Below are 17800 nucleotides of genomic sequence, written 5' to 3'. Positions count from 1 at the left end.
TCAAAATGTTGCTATGGGGCTCACAAACTTCTGGCTACGCCCCTGGCTTTAATAGCAACCAACACTGATATAATACGTCTTCTTCCTGGCTAACATGGCAAATTACATAATACAGAATGTCACTCAATGGTTTAGCCCCCACCTGTGACAACTCATCAAAAAATACGAAAATTTTTTACTTCATAATCACATGCCAAAGGTCAATATCATGCATCAGAAATTTGGGTTGTGGAGTTTATTAGTATAGTTTCATCATTTGTGTTGATTGCTGACAGCGCAACGAACACAAATGACTTCTAAGCAAAATATATGGTTCTATATGTAATGATGGCTTATCTCCCTCTAACCCAAGATCAAGGAATACAACTGTAAAATCAAACATTTATTTTCCTTTATGATTATAATGATCACTCTGTGCTGCATCCACATACAGTATGTTGCATATCGTTTAGGGCCTTATTTCCTCATGTGCCTTTCGTTTTCTTACTTACACTATCATATACTCCATATTCCCTTTGATGACACCTAACCCCTGGTTTTCCATACCTGTCCTATATTGTCTTGAACTGTAAGTGCTGTTTTCTTGTTTGATCATTTGATTAAGTACTGTGTGTAATGGCACTGCGGATCCCTTGTGGCACCATATAAATAAAGTATAAGAATAATACTAATAATAAGAATAATAATCGTTTACCTTGTGTGTGTGCTTGCTTGACAGATTTGCAGGCAAAAGATTCACTTGTCACTGTTCTCATGTCTCTGTCTCCTCTAGAAAGTGGACTTTGCTCTTCTTGTACTCAAACTAATCCCTGTCCCTTACCTCATTTACACAGCCATAAATTAATATATAGCAACCATTTCACTGCCGGTGTCATGGTTACTGCATGGATGTGTGTTTTACAAAAGTGTACTGGATGTGTGCTTCCACACAAATCTTATGCAGGGACTTTTGCTAAATACTGTACAAATGAGTTTGTAAAAATAAAATTCAAAATGTAAAAAAAAGATACCCCAGAGAAAAAAATCAGAACTAAAAGTAAGAAAAACAAACATTCTTCACAGTTTTTACAATTTTTTTAATAAGCACCTATATCAGTGGTTCCCAAACTGTGGGGGTGGATCCGACTTGATCGTAGGTGTGCTAAATTTAGCACAGCTACGATCAGGAACACAGACATGTGGGGGGACGCCCAGCACAGGGCTAGCCCGCCCCGCATGTCAGTCCCTGTCCCGTCGCAGAAGTGCAAAAGCATCGCACAGCGGCGATGCTTTTGCACTTCAGGAGTAGCTTCCGGCCAGCGCAGCGGCTGCATGTGACGTCACGCAGCTGGTGCGGCCTGCCCCCGCACGGTTCGGCCACACCTGCGTTGACCGGACCGCGCCTTCCAAACGGCGGCCAAACGCCGCCGTACCACACCCTCCCGCCCAGCGACCGCCTCTGCCTGTCAATCAGGCAGAGACGATCGCTAGGCAACGACAGCAGTCGGCTGTCAGCCATGCGCCAGTGCATGCGCAGTTCTGACCTGATTGCTGCGCTGCGAAGAACTGCAGCGAGTGATCAGGTCAGAATGACCCCCAGTGTGCCTAGGCACCCTGGAATGCTAGAAGCTATTGCAGGGGTGCCTGAGGTTGGCGGTCTAGGACCAAATCAAATTATTTATGGTCAAAGTGACAGGCAAAACCAGTGCTATTGGCTGCCAATCATAAAAATAGGATTTTATATACCTACCGGTAAATCCTTTTCTCGTAGTCCGTAGAGGATGCTGGGGATCCATTTAGTACCACGGGGTATAGACGGGTTCACTAGGAGCCATGGGCACTTTAAGAGTTTAATAGTGTGGGCTGGCTCCTCCCTCTATGCCCCTCCTACCAGACTCAGTTTAGAAACTGTGCCCGAGGAGACGGACATACTTCGAGAAAAGGAGATACACAGATAGTGGTGAGATTCACACCAGCTCACACACGACAAAAAGAAAGCCATGCTAACCAACTTGAAACGATTCAACAATGACTGAACCAACAATACTTAACGAAGTAACAATGCAGGAATACGAAGCACTGGGCGGGCGCCCAGCATCCCCTATGGACTACGAGAAAAGGATTTACCGGTATGTATTTAAAATCCTATTTTCTCTTACATCCTAGAGGTTTCTGGGGTTCCATTTAGTACCATGGGGAAGTACCAAAGCTCCCAGTACGGGAGGGAGAGTGCTGAGGTTCCTGCAGAACAGATTGGCCAAACTTAAGGTCCTCAGCGGCCAAAGTATCGAACTTGTAGAACTTAGCAAACGTGTTCGACCCTGACCAAGTAACTGCCCGGCAAAGCTGTAAAGCCAAGACACCCCGGGCAGCCGCCCAGGAAGAACCCACCTTACGAGTAGAGTGGGCTTGAACAGATCTTGGAATCGGCAATCCAGCCTGATGGATAGTAAGCCTGATCCAGCGAGAAATCGTCTGCTTAGAAGCAGGATACCCAATCATGTTGGGATCATAAAGGACAAATAGTGCGTCCGACTTCCTGTGACGAGAAGGTGTCTTCACATATATCTTCAAAGCCCTCACAACATCCAAGGACTTTGAGGTAACTGAGGTGTCAGTAGCCACTGGCACCACAATAGGTTGGTTGATATGAAAAGCTGACACAACCTTTGGAAGAAATTGCTGAAGCGTTCTGAGCTCAGCTCTATCCTCATGGAAAATCAAGTAGGGGCTCGTGTGCGACATTGCCCCCAATTCTGACACACGTCTTGCAGATGCCAATGCCAACAGTGTGACCGCCTTCCAAGTAAGAAACTTTACGTCCACCTCCTGTAAAGGTTTGAACCAATCCTATTGCAGGAACTGCAGCACCACATTAAGGTGGTCATTCCGAGTTGTTTGCTTGCTAGCTGCTTTTAGCAGCATTGCAAACGCTAGGCCGCCGTCCTCTGGGAGTGCATCTTAGCAAAGCAGAATTGCCAACGAAAGATTAGCAGAATTGCTATTAAATAATTATTTGCAGTTTCTGAGTAGCTCCAGACATACTCACAGATTGCGATCAGCTCAGTCCGTTTAGTTCCTGGTTTGACGTCACAAACACGTCCTGCATTCGGCCAGCCACTCCCCCGTTTCTCCAGACACTCCCGCGTTTTTCCCTGACATGCCTGCGTTTTTTAGCACACTCCCGGAAAACGCTGAGTTGCCACCCAGAAACGCCCCTTTCCTGTCAATCATTTACCAAACAGCAGTGCGACTGAAAAGCGTTGTACGAACACCAGCAAATCTACTAAGTTTTGTGTTAAATAACTTTGCGCATGCGCGCTGCGTACCATGCGCATGCGCATTTAGCAACAAATCGCAGCATAGCGAAAATCGGCAACGAGCAAACAACTCGGAATGACCACCTAAGATCCCAAGGTGCCGCAGGAGGCACAAAGGATGGTTGGATGTGCAGAACTCCTTTCAAAAATGTCTGAACCTCAGGGAGAGCAGCCAATTGTTTCTGGAAGAAAATGGACAAGGTCGAAATCTGGACCTTTATTTAGCCCAAGCGTAGGCCCACATCCACGCCTGCTTGCAGAAAGAGGAGAAACCGTCCTAGTTGAAACTCCACCGTAGGAAACTTCTTGGATTCACACCAAGACACATACTTTTTCCAGATTTGATGGTAATGCTTAGACGTTACACCCTTCCTAGCTTGAATCAGAGTAGGAATGACTTTGTTCAGAATGCCTTTCCGAGGTAAGAGCTGGCGTTCAACCTCAATGCTTTCAAACGTAGCCGTGGTAAGTCTTGATAGGTGAACAGCCGCTGTTGTAGAAGGTCCTCGTGAAGAGGAAGAGGCCTCGGATCCTCCAGCAATAATTCCAGAAGATCCGCATACCAAGCCCTTCTTGGCCAGTCTGGAGCAATGAGGATCGCCTGAACTCTTGTTCTTTTTATTAGTTTGAGAATCCTTGGGATGAGTGGGAGTGAAGGGAACACATACACCGACTGGAACACCAAGTTCATTAGAGTTACCACTGCTTGTGGATCTCTTGACCTGGAGCAGTACCTCCGAAGCTTCTTGTTCAGGTAAGAGGCCATCATGTCTATCTGAGGTACACCACATCAGCTTGTTACCTCTGCGAATACCTCCGGGTCGAGTCCCCATTCTCCTGGATGGAGATCGTGTCTGCTGAGGAAGTCCGCTTCCCAGTTGTCCACTCCCGGAATGAAGATCGCTGACAACGCCACTGTGTTTTCCTGCCCAGAGGAGGATTCTTGTTACCTCTGACATTGCAGCTCTGCTCTTCGTTCCGCCATGCCTGTTTATGTAGGACACCGCTGTGCCATTGTCCAACTGAACCTGAATGGCTTGATCTTACAGAAGATGCACCGCTTGTATAAGGCGGTTGTATATGGCCCTCAGTAACAGAACATTTATTGGAAGGAGAGATTCCTGACTTGACCACCTTCCTTGGAAGTTTTCCCCCTGGGTGACTGCTCCCCAACCTCTGAGACTCGCATCTGTGGTTAGAAGAATCCAATTCTGAATCCCGAACCTGCATCCCTCGAGCAAGTGAGGAGTTTGGAGCCACCAGACGAGTGAATTTTGGCTATTGGCGACAGGCGTATACGCTGGTGCATGTGGAGATGTGATCGCGACCTCTTGTCCAGGAGATCCAGTTGGAAGAACCGTGCATGAATCTTCTGTACTGTAGAGCCTCGTAGGAGGCTACCATCTTCTCCAGAAGGCGTATGCACTGATGAACTGATACCCGGGCTGGCCTCAGGACATCCCGGACCATTGATTGGATCACCAACGCTTTCTCCACCGGTAGAAATACCCTCTGCATTTCCGTGTCGAGAATCATCCCCAGGAAAGACAGTCTCCTTGTCGGCTCCAAATGTGACTTTGGAAGGTTCAGGATCCACCCGTGATACCGAAGTAGTTGAGTTGAGAGAGCAATTCTCTGCAACACTCTCACCCTGGAAGATGCCTTTATCAGGAGATCGTCCAGATATGGAATTATGTTCACTCCCTGCTTCCGGAGGAGGAACATCATCTCCGCCATGACCTTGGTGAACAACCTTGGCGCTGTGGAGAGGCCAAAGGGTAATATCTGGAACTGATAGTGACAGTCCGGGTTGCCATCCGGGGGCAGGGACAGAGGCAGCATATGGGGTGGGTGCAGAGTCGACGCTGGATCATCTCCAGCACCGCCTATCCCTATTCTGTAAACGGGTCCCGGGTCGAATCGACCCGGGTGACCCGTTCACACTGCGCCTGACCCGGGAATAACCCTTCTTTATTTCCGGGTTGAATTACTGGGTCAGGTGACCCGGGAATTCAGCAGTGACCCGTTCACACTGCACAGCGACCCGTGTCTACTCGGCAATATACTGGGTCGATACCGGTTTTTTTTTGCAGTGTGAACAGGGTATAAATCTCTCAAGCGTCAAAGAAGCTGGCAATCTTTGTTTCCTTCTTCAAAGCCACTTTTTTATCCAATCTATCCTAAAGAGAAAAGCAGTTTATGCTTCAGTGTTCTCCCCACCTTTATTTCTCGGATAGTCCCCACAGGAAACTTTCCCTGCCATCCGGCAGTGATATGGCCAAAAGTTGTGCAGCACTGATGGAAACGTCAGCACAGTGCAGCTTATTGACTGTGTCACAATCACAGTGAAGCTCACTGTCCTGAGCTGCCCCTGCCAACCACAGGATCTCGGTCTCCCCCTCCGATACAACCCTGGCCCGCCCTGTCAGAGCTGTCCCCGCTGCAAGGAGGATTCCTGACGGCCCCTTGACATCAACTCTGGCCCACCCTACTGCTGGAGGCAAGCATGGCAGCCTCCACCTTTACTGTGCCCATCAAACACTTAGTGAGATGTTGGATGGGAGGGTGGAAGGGTGCACAATGGACTGCTGCTAGCCTGCTGTGGTAGGGTTTGGTCTGTGCACCTCCTCCCAGTTCACACGCACCCAACTGCTCCATCCCAAGACTTTTAATTTGGCCCTACATGGGCCTGCAGCGAAAAATGATCAAGGACCTATTGTGGAAAGCAGAGGAGGTGTGGCCAGTGTTGTGTGGACGTGGCCAGTGCTATGTGGGTGTGTACACCCTGACACTAAATTAGTAAAAATAGAAAAATGTCATCAGTTTGGGATGAAAATTGACATCCAGTTTTAATACTTATGATTTATGGCCAACATATGGGTGGCTGGTAATGATGCTGTCATGATGATGAGCTTACTTTCATGGGGAGGCCTGTAGTTGTAGTCCCATCCACCCCATTGTTATTCTGACCCTGACTGATATGGTGTTCAATAGATTTTCTGGACAACATTGTCCTTGTTGTGATGACTTCCAGTATTGGAAGTTTTCACATATGTCAGTATGTTTTATATATTTAGGAAGATGACTATGATGGAGGTGGCCACCATGTTTGACAGTGGGTTGATCTCGAACTGCCATCCTCAAGCCAATTAATGACATGAGCAGCTGAAAAAGAGACAATGGGGTCATTCCGACACGATCGCTCGCTGCAGTAGTTCGCAGCGCAGCGATCGGGTTCGAACTGCGCATGCCGGACGGCCGTAGGCCGTCGTTCCCTAGCGATCACCTCTGCCTGATTGACAGGCAGAGGCGGTTGATGGGCGGGAGGGGGCGGCACGGCGGCGTAAGGCCGCCGTTTTGGGGGGCGCGGTCCGGCCAACACAGCCGTGGCCGGACAATGTGGGGGGCGGGCCGCTGCGGCTGCATGACGTCACACGCAGCCGTTGCGACCAGGGGCAGCGTCGAGCAACTCCCAGCCAACCGCAGCAGCTGCGCTGGCTGGGAGTTACTCAAAAAGTACAACAGTATCTTTAGCATATCATACTTATCAGGTAAGTGGGGATGTCTGTCTCACAGACATCCACACTTACCTGATAAGTATGATATGCTAAAGATAGGACACGGAACTACATATAGAAGATACTCGATGACACAGTGGTGCGCACACTGTCAATACAGAGAGAAACAATACATTTAGAAGGCAACCCTGTCCTAGACAGTGGAATTAATCATCTCACAGTGTAATCTTTAATAAATACAATTGTTTTTATCAGGATACTTACTAAAGGGGGGTACTGACGGGGGAGATGTGTGCTGAGCGATCTTAACACAGACCGCTCAGCACACATCTCTCCCCGCGCTCAGCACAGTGCGATGTGCTGAGTGACGGGGGGACACGGTGGGGCCGCACACTTCACACAGCGGTGAAGTGAGCGACCCGCTAGATTGGGCCGCGCATCGCTATCGCTGGGGGCATACACACAACAGATCCATGCTTAAAATCTAAGCAACCTAGTCAAATTGCTTAGATTTTATACACAGATCTCTCCGTGTATAGCCCCCTTAAGAATCAAAATATTGTAATAAAAATGGATACATGTTGAACACTTGAGAGAGTGATGATTTGAAGTCTGCAGTGGCTGAACTTTTATTTCACATTTGTTTATATCTACACTTTTTTCACTTGCACAATAATTTCGCAGATGTTTCATGATATAAATAAATAAAAGATATATTTTAACATTTGTGGTCAGATATCATAAATGATATCTGACTTTCAGTTAACTGTCACAGAGTCCGAGTGTGCCCACTATAGGGAACACTTCCTTCTTTTGGTCTCTACATGCTCATCATTTATTCCAAGGAGGACCTCCCATATAATAAAATTGATATGTAAAACAACATCTAAATATATGGGAAAGGACTTTATGTGATTTATTGAAATTATTGATCTCAAAAATACGTATGTCTGTCTGTGTGACCTTTTTTCTATATTTTGAATTGCAAAAAGCCTACAGCACCTGGGGGGTCATTCCGAGTTGATCGCTCGCTAGCAGTTTTTAGCAGCTGTGCAAACGCTATGCCGCCTCCCACTGGGAGTGTATATTAGCTTAGCAGAAGTGCGATCGCTTGTATCGCAGAGTTGCTACAAAGTTTTTTTGTGCAGTTTCAGAGTAGCTCAAAACCTACTCAGCGCTTGCGATCATTTCAGACTGTTCAGTTCGGAATTTGTCGTCACAAACCCGCCCAGCGTTCACCCAGCCACGCCTGCGTTTTTCTTGGCACGCCTGCGTTTTTCCGAACACTCCCTGAAAATGGTCAGTTGACACCCAGAAACGCCCACTTCATGTCAATCACTCTGCGGCCACCAGTGCGACTGAAATGCTTCGCTAGACCCTGTGCAAAACAACATCGTTCATTGTGCCCGTACGACGCGCGTGTGCATTGCGCCGCATGTGCAGAACTGCCGTTTTTTTGCCTGATCACTGCGCTGCGAACATATGCAGCTAGCGATCAACTCGGAATGACCCCCCCTGGTCTCCCATCCGAAGTGCTGCCAGGTCACATATTGCTTAGCTTCTGGGTTCACGTAACATCGGGCTTACGTGAATGTGTTTTGGCAGTAGGCAACAGCAGTCTCTCATTTTGTCCTCTTCTACTTTTAACAGGCAGCATGGCTAAATCTGGTAATCCTACTGTACCTATTTTACAGCCACAATTCTCACAAATCCTGAGAAACATTTCTACTTTATGAATACATGAGTCACATGAATATTATCCTATCTTAATCCATTTTTGTTATAATATAGACATATGTAGCTACGAAAGACCATGCTAATGACCATTTATATCGTTGTATGATACAGTGATTTTTATTGTTAATGTTGATATTTTTAATATTTGTAATATAATTGGTATTATGACTATTGTTTTTATTAGCTCCATATTTATTAGTAGCCTCCATATACATTTCTGGTTTTATTCATTTTTATTTGGCATTATGCTGAAAACATTTGTTTTTTTTTAAACTTCCAAAATGTATTGGCCCTAATACTATAAGAACAATACAAAAGTACGTGATTTGCATTGTACATTTTTAAAGTGAATATATTTATTCTTGGAAAACTGTAGTAGTCATATTATAATTTTATTACTATTATTCATTTTGTATATGGTACCACACAAGCTGTGCAGATGCTGCTCTGGTGTGAAGTCAGGATTTCTAGAGGTTGTCTAGATGATAGATTTTGGTGAAAAGCAACAAAAAACTCTTCACAATGAGCCAGCAAACACATTTTTGTGATGATTTGAGCTGTCATATATGTACTGGGGCACAGGAGGGGCTAACACAATATGATTACGGCACAGGAGAGGGTAGCACAGTGTGACCGGGGCACAGGGGAACTAGAGCGGTGTGATTGGGGACACAGGATGAACGGTCACAAAAGGATCGGGGTACAGGAGAGGCTGGCACAGTGTGGTTGGAGTACAGAAAGGCATAGATCAGTGTGATCTGGCACATCAGGGGCTGGCAAAGTACCATAAGGGCACAGCACAGGAGGGTTTGTTACAGTGTGATGGGGGACAGGACGATTTAATGGCCACATAGTCCCAGGCCCGGAATAAGGGCCACATGGGCCTGGGGCCGAACATGTCCAAGGGTCTGTACTGAGGGTGGAAGCTGTGACCAATGTGGTATGGTCACAGCTTTGTCTCCCTTATCTCCCACCGATTGTCTCCCTTCATACATAAAAATAGAAAAAATTGAATTTTGTGAAAAAAAACTAGAAATACAATTTCAATATTACTTATGACCGACTGTGTGGTCAGCTAGGCAGCTGATCATAATCATCATGCAGCCATGATGATGGGCCTATCTTTATTTGGAGGCCTGGAGTAGTAGCTCCATCCGCCATATAGTTAACCTGGCCCTGCACAGTTTACCAACACAGCTATGTGTTAGTAGGAGACCCATGGAGTACGTTGTAAGTGGAAAAAGATAAGTATTGTGAAATTGTTTAAAAAAAATGGGGACAATTGACAAGATATTGAAAGCACATGCAAAAGGACCTTATTAGAAGTGCAGGGAACTGATTGTTTCAGAAGCATAAAACGGATTGTATAACCGTGTAATCAGCAACTGTAACTGTAAGGGGCAGACTAGATCAGTGACGTGCGGTGAGTTCAATGGCTGGGGAGGCACGGTCCAAAATTGAAAGTCTCCTCTGGTCTCAGTGTAGACAAGTCACCCCCTCCCCACCCCTGAGAAACAGCCAACCTCGCTTACTCCCCTCCTCAGATCTACCTACACCAGGGGCAAATGCAGGGTTTACTTGGGGGTTCCGTATTTTTTATATATATACATATATAAGAAGCGGTGTCAGTGGCACTCAGGTAGTGAAAAGACTTTTCATTACCTGAGTGCCACCGACATCACTTGCCACATATGGACTCCTGGCCGGCAGGCACCATCGGAAGGCATCAGGGCTGTTATTTACATATGGGAGTGCTGCCTCATGAACTGCATATAATACATTTTATATATATATATATATATATATATATATATACACACACACACACACACACACACACACACACACACACACACACGTGTACGGCGGCACTCGGATGAAATAAAGACAGGACAGCAGCCTCTGTAGCCAACGTTTCAAAGACTCCGCTATATGCCCTGACAAAAAAGCGGAGGCTTTGAAACGTTGGCTACAGAGGCTGCTGTCCTGTCTTTATTTCATCTGAGTGCCGCCGTACACGTGTATATATGAGGGAGCTACAGAGGTCTCCTTTACGGAGGGCAACGGGAAAGTTTCCAACTTATATTGCGGATGAATACCGGGCTCATTGACATTATATACATATATCTATATATATATATATATACTGTAGCACACACATGACGCCTTTAAAATAAAGAGTGCAATAAAGAGTGTGGGTGGGTGTGTGTAAAAAAATCTATATACAGTGTGACACACACCTACACAACACACACACATACCATACTGTACATATAAACACACACACATACCCCAGGCTGAGAGGAGGAGACTGGTGGCCACCTGGTCACTGTAGATATAATGTGATCATGCACAAAAGCTCCCGCGTATATTCTGTGCAGAGAGCTCTGACGACTAGAGCTCCCTGCAGCAGCAGAAGCTGTGATCCGCGATCGCGGTAGCGGTAGCGATCGCGGTTTGTATTAACACAGATACCAAGCTGTCTCCGTCTCTAAAAACAAGAATTTGCCAGATCAGGGGGGGTTTCTGAGTACTCAGAAACCCCCTTCCCCCTGCTTGCGCTACTGTACACCCAGCACCGCTACTCTGCTCCTCGTTCACTCCCTCCCCAGGCCTCAGCAGCAGCAAGCAGCCGATCTCACCCACTCCAGACTGGTATCCGTTCACATGGTCGACCATGTTATGGTCGACAGTCATTAGGTCGACCACTATTGGTCGACATTGACATGGTCGACATGGACACATGGTCGACACATGAAAATGGTCGACACATGAAAGGTCGACACATGAAAAGGTCGACATGAGTTTTTTAACTTTTTTTTCTTTTGGGGAACTTTTCCATACTTTACGATCCAAGTGGACTACGATTGGAACGGTAATCTGTGCTGAGCGAAGCGGTAGCGGAGCGAAGGCACCATGCCCGAAGCATGGCGAGCGAAGCGAGCCATGCGAGGGGACGCGTTGCACTAATTGGGGTTCCCAGTCACTTTACGCAAAAAACTACACCAAAAAAAGTAAAAAAACTCATGTCGACCTTTTCATGTGTCGACCTTTCACGCGTCGACCATTTTCATGTGTCGACCATGTGTCCATGTCGACCAATAGTGGTCGACCTAATGACTGTCGACCATAACATGGTCGACCATTCATACCGGAACCCTCCAGACTTCCCTCCTCAGCAGCAGCCTTCTAACCTTCAATTTCTGGCCCTGCCCCTTCTCCCCACACCCAGCAGCACCACTACTCACCCACTGATCCTATCCCAGACTGACGAAAGTAGGGGCCAGGGCAATGGAGCCATCTTCCGCTTCATTTAACATCCTCCTTGCTGGGCGCCTCGTGCCCACAGTGGCTGACCTGGCTGGGACTTTGCTGGTTGCCTCAGTCACTGTGGTGGTGCATCTTTCCTCGGCGGCGCTGACTCCTCCAGGCCCCGGACTGAGAGCTGGGCCATCACTGAGCCCAGCACGTTAGCTGCTGGGTGGGCTCCTCAGCACTGCACACGTCACATGTGTGCAGAGAACCAATCCGTTTCAAGCCTAGCCCTGCAGGTAGAATGCTGGAGGTGGAGCTGGAGAGCTGACAGTTATGGCAACCAGTTAGGTAGGGTCAGACAGCAGTGTCACGCTCCCTCTGGATCCGTCCCTGTATCTGCCTGTCATTGAGGCAGAGTTAGAGGTGCCTCATTACATCACTTTTTCCAATGGGCTTTTCCTGCCTGCAACTGTGGCTCCGCCCCCCGCTTTGTACAGTTTTTAATTGTCAGTTGGAGGCAGTGCTCTTGCTGCCTCCCATCCAGGTTTGGATACGTTTTTTACTACAAAAAAAACAGTAGAATAATACAAAGAAGTTATAACACAGAATCTGTGTTATATACATCTCTTTTGTATTATTTTAATCATCAGACCAGAATATGACAGGGGAGGCAGAGCCTCCCCTGACTGCACGTCCCGATGGGCCACGTGGTTCTTATCTGCCGACAAATTCTATGTTTCTATGTAACTTCCCACAAAACATTATAACATGGAACAGTGGCTCATCTGGTAGGTGGAGAGGAAAAAAGAAGAATAAGAAAGAATTGTTTCTTGGTTGGCGCACTTAGAAAATGATATAACATAAAAATTTAACTTGTATTTATTATCATTAAAATGCCTTGTTATGTGAAGAATAAACAGACATAAAAAAGTGAAAATGAAAAATAAAGGCGATAGTTAAAAGATTAGAGACTCACTTTGTATTTACAGTATTCATTGTAATTATTCATTTTGTAACTATACCCAAATGTATGGATGAGCTTAATTATTATACCCCAGTAACATACAGTAGCAAACAAAATTCATCTGGGGGTGATAATTCTAGCTCATAGATGTATTTTATTTATGAAAAAAACAACTTTCTTGTCACAATTTAGCTTCTTAAGTAGTTAGGTTACTGTATGATCTTAACTACATTTTAGTGATGGTGGAAACACACATTTGAGTATAAGTACTCTTGACACTGGTTTGCAAGCTTCAGATTTTGATCAAATTAATAACCAATACCTTATACCGTATTTCTAATATACTACTTATAATCAACTTTGTACTGGCAAGCAAAATCACTGTACTATAGGCAAGAGAGAGGGTTTTAACTAGACCAAAAAACAAAGGGGTACTCATGTAGGTTGTAATAGTTCAGTGATCTCCAACCCGTAGCTCGTGAGCTACCAGTAGCTCGCTGTAGTATTTTCGGTAGCTCACAGAGCTCACAGGCTTGGGCAGTCACTATCAATCCTCCTCCCTTCATTTTTAATATGGTGGCAGGTGTCAGACAATCAGAGCTCATGAACTGGCAGTGGCGGCACCTGATTGGTTGCCGGACCGCGAGTTTTGATTGGCTCACATTCCGGCACCGTATTTTAAATGCCCGCCGCCGCCGGAGACTCTGTCACCCTCACCGCAGCTGCTCGCCGGACTTCACAGGAGAGGCGCGTGCTATGCTTTCCTCCCATTCCATCCCTCATACAGGAGGAGCAGCACCGGCGGCAGTGGAAGAAGCCAGCAAGGGTTAGCACTGTGTTGGGCACTGTATCGGACACTGCGGGGGCATTTTAAATAGCACTGCGGGGGGGGGGGGATTGTATCTGGCATTGATGGGGGGGATTGTATCTAGCACTGCTGGGGGGCATTACTTGTGTATCTGGCACTGCTGGGGCATTGTTTGTGTATCTGGCACTGCTGGAAGGCATTATTTGTGTATCTGGCACTGCTGAGGGGCATTATTTGTGTATCCGGCACTACGCGGGGGCATTACTTGTAGTTGTGAGACCACACCCACTTTTGTGAGGCCACACCCACTTTCGCAGGAATGCATGCGCATTGGGGGGAGGGGGTAGCTCCTTCAGAGGTTTTCTTTTCCGAAAGTAGCTCACACCCCAATTAAGGTTGGAGACCACTGTTATAGTTCAAATATAATTTTTATGATCATCGATTAAAATGTCAATTGTTACACGTACAAAACAAACAAATGCACACATGCAGGTATAACATTGATTGCAGGTAAACGTTACCCAGATAATGATCCCCAGAGTAAAATGGCACTGGAAATTAGATGTGCATAGTAGCGATGAAGCTGTTAGTGAACCATGCTCCCGGTCTGACCTACCCAAACTGGGGACACCCAAACCACAGTCTGCCTGGTCACCCTGCAGCATCTCTACTACTTGGGATTATCACATGCTTATTACATACTTGCCGACTTCTGGGCTGCTCTCTCCGGGAGAGAGCAGCCGGTCGGCTCATCAGGGCAGGCAGGAAGAGAGGTGACTTCCAGAGGGGGGCGGGCCAGAGGCAGAACGGGGCGGGCCAGAGGCGGAATGGGGGCGTGGCTGATTGATCGCGTCATGTAAGCCACGCCCCCGCTATGTAATGCCGCTATTCTCGGCATTATACAGCAGGGGGCGTGGCTATGATGACGCGATTCAACAAGAATCGCGTCATCGCCTGCTCGGACCGCCCACTTTACTCGCTAAGTGGGCGGCTGGGCAGGGGGTGACCGCTGAAATCGGGAGACTTGTCTGCCCTTCCGGGGGGCCGGGAGGGTCACCCGATTTTCGGGAACCTCCCGGCCATTCCGGGAGGGTAGGCAAGTATGGCTTATTACTGTTTCTTAAAAAAAACAACTGTTACTATATTTTCAGGTACTCTCATTGAGGTTTAATGCAGGGTCACATCGTGCTCTGATTCAATCAGGGGTACTCTCCCTTACAGCAGATACCCCTAACTATATTTCTGTATCACCTAAACCTCAGAACGCTTTCCCATGTGTGGTTCACTGTGAAGTCTCACACACTCTAGAAAACAAAAGAAACCCTCTGTAAATCATTGCAAAAAGTACCAGCGAGGTGTATCATGTCAAGGGTGGTCTTCAGTATGCCGGCTGTCGGGATCCCGGCGAACAGTATACTGGCGCCGGAATCCCAACAGCCGGCATACCGACACTTATTCCACGACCCCCCTGGAGGGAGAATAAAATAGCGTGGTAGCGCGCCACCGTGCCCGCAAGGGGCTCATTTGCGCTCGCCACACTGTCGGTATGCCGGCGGTCGGGCTCCCGGCGCCGGTATGCTGGTCGCCGGGTGCCCGACCGCCGGCATACCATACTACACCCTCATGTCAATGGGGGGGATTCAAATGTTAACGCTCCCCCTATCTCCTGTCTAAAGTGATGGGAGATAGAGGGGCAATATTCAAATGGGCCCCGTTATTGCTCCTATCGCAATCAGTACAGTCGGTTTAGGCGCACATAGCACCTTAACTCGACTAAACTGATGGACGCGATCGTGAAAAGACACGTTTGGGTGCCCAAACGGGTCTCTTTACACGCATTTCAGCTTGCTACCTCCTGGGGTAGCGAGCTGAAATGAACTTGACGCGCCCGTCCACAGCAACATTAGAATAGCTGCAGGCGGGCGCGATCGTGGGAGGGAGCAGGGGGGAACATTTGAATCTGGCCCCATTTGTGGCCCCATTTGAATCTGGCTCCAATTGTAAAGCGCAACGGAATTTGCTGCGCTATATAAGAAACTGTTAATAAATAAATAAATAAATGTGTGCTCAGCAGACTGCACAAGCGAGTATCGCTGAAGAAGAAATGTAGTGATCACATTTGAAACCCCTGTCCCTGCAGATGTTTTTTAATACATCTGGGCAATAATTTAATATTGCTGCGAATAGATCCCGATAATTAATACATTTGCCCCTTATTGTTTGCAAGCACTGGACAAGATGGGACATATTTGGCTATGGTATTTTAATATTATTGTCTAATACTACAAAATGTGACTAGTTATACCATATATCCAATAGTTATAACATATATCCAATATTTGAATATGTTTAATGTCTGCTTTTGAGCAAAGCGGCATTATCTATCCAAGGAGATGGCATCTGCTACAGAGCAATTTGCTTTGCAAGGCAATTGATGCAAATGCATTTTGCATGCAGCAAAAATACTGGCTGCTGTTGCATGTAGCAAACAAATATGAGCTTCTTTTTATTTACACTGAATTCAGAATTAAGCTAGGGCACACACTATAAATCTCACTGCTCATTTTAAGTCTGCCCTATCTGCAATGCAACAAGGTGAAAAATTTCCCTTTTGTGATACTCTTTTTTTAATTTGCTCTTAACCCTGAATCAAATCAGAGTTTTGCAGTCAAGTTTCTTATTTTGAGCAGTATTCAACAGATACATTATGCAAATGACTGTAAAATAAGAAATTTTTCCAACTGGTATGGACTGCTATGGAGCTTTGTGTTCTTGCTTGGCTTATCTACACATACTATTCTGCAAATCTTCCATAGAATAAATAGGATTTTAATTACCTACCGGTAAATAATTTTCTCTTAGTCTGTAGGGGATACTGGGAATCCATTTAGTACCATGGGGGTATAGGCCCTCATTCCGAGTTGATCGCTCGATTGCTGCTTTTATCAGCAGTGCACACGCTAGGCCGCCGCCCTCTGGGAGTGTATATAAGCTTAGCAGAAGTGCGAACGAAAGGTTAGCAGAACAGTGCTGAAATTTTTTCAAGCAGATTCAGAGTAGCTGCAGACCTACTCCTTCCTTGCGATCACTTCAGTCTGTTTAGTTCTTGCTTTGATGTCACAAACACGCCCTGCGTTCAGCCAGCCACTCCCCCGTTTCCCCAGGCACGCCTGCGTTTTTACCTGACATGCCTGTGTTTTTTTAGCACACTCCCTGAAAACGGTCAGTTACCACCCAGAAACACCCACTTCCTGTCAATCACTCACTGATCAACAGAGCGACGGAAAAGAGTCGCTCGACCTTGTGTGAAACTGCATAGTTTTTTGTGAAAGTACGTTGCGCGTGTGCACTGCGGCCTGTACGCATGCGCAGAAATTACAAATTTTAGCCTGATTGCTGCGCTGCGAACAACGGCAGCTAGCGATCAACTCGGAATGACCCCCATAGACGGGTCCACTTGGAGCCATCGGCACTATAGAAGTTTGATAACGTGTGTTGGCTCCTCCCACTATGCCCCTCCTACCAGACTCAGTTTAGAAACTGTGCCCGAGGAGACGAACATACTTTGAGAGAAGGAAATAGATAAGGAAAGTGGTGAGATTTCGAACAAGCACAACCATAATAAAAGAGGAAAGCCATGCTAACTAACTTGAAAACAGGAACAGCAACAGCTGAACCAAAGAACAGTACTTAAACTAGTACCCGTACAGGAAGAACGAAGCACCGGGCGGGCGCCCAGTATCCCCTACGGACTATGAGAAAAAGATTTACCGGTAGGTAATTAAAATCCTATTTTCTCTTACGTCCTAGGGGATACAGGGAATCCATTTAGTACCATGGGGAAGTACCAAAGCTCCCAAACTGGGTGGGAGAGTGCTGAGGTTCCTGCAGAACAGATTGACCAAACTGTAGGTCTTCAGAGGCCAAGGTATCGAACTTGTAAAACTTGGCAAACGTGCAATGCCGAGACCCCCTGGGCAGCCGCCCAAGAGGAACCCACCGACCTAGTAGAGTGGGCCTGTACAGATTTCGGAATCGGCAAACCTGCCGTGGAATAAGCATGCTGGATAGTGAGCCTGGTCCAATATGTAATTGACTGCTTAGAAGCAGGTCACCCAATTTTATTGGCATCATAAAGAACGAACAGCGAGTCTGATTTCCTGTGACGAGCAGTTCGCTTTACATATTTATTTATTTATGTATTAACAGTTTCTTATAT

At 46.7% G+C, this 17800-nt stretch overlaps 1 protein-coding gene across 1 annotated transcript in view; it reads right to left on the bottom strand.

Annotated features, from left to right (window-relative positions):
- The window catches only part of MYO7B (myosin VIIB), a 501657-nt gene extending 489406 nt beyond the window's left edge, over positions 1–12251 (bottom strand). Inside the window, exon 1 of the mRNA XM_063915865.1 lies at positions 11803–12251. The gene's annotated coding sequence lies outside the window, so the exon portion shown is untranslated. The remainder of the gene's footprint in view (positions 1–11802) is intronic.
- Between the last annotated feature and the right edge of the window lie 5549 nt (positions 12252–17800).

The sequence above is a fragment of the Pseudophryne corroboree genome, chromosome 4 (genome assembly GCF_028390025.1).
Source record: "Pseudophryne corroboree isolate aPseCor3 chromosome 4, aPseCor3.hap2, whole genome shotgun sequence".
Taxonomy (NCBI): domain Eukaryota; kingdom Metazoa; phylum Chordata; class Amphibia; order Anura; family Myobatrachidae; genus Pseudophryne; species Pseudophryne corroboree.
This window is presented reverse-complemented; position numbering and strand designations above follow the sequence as displayed.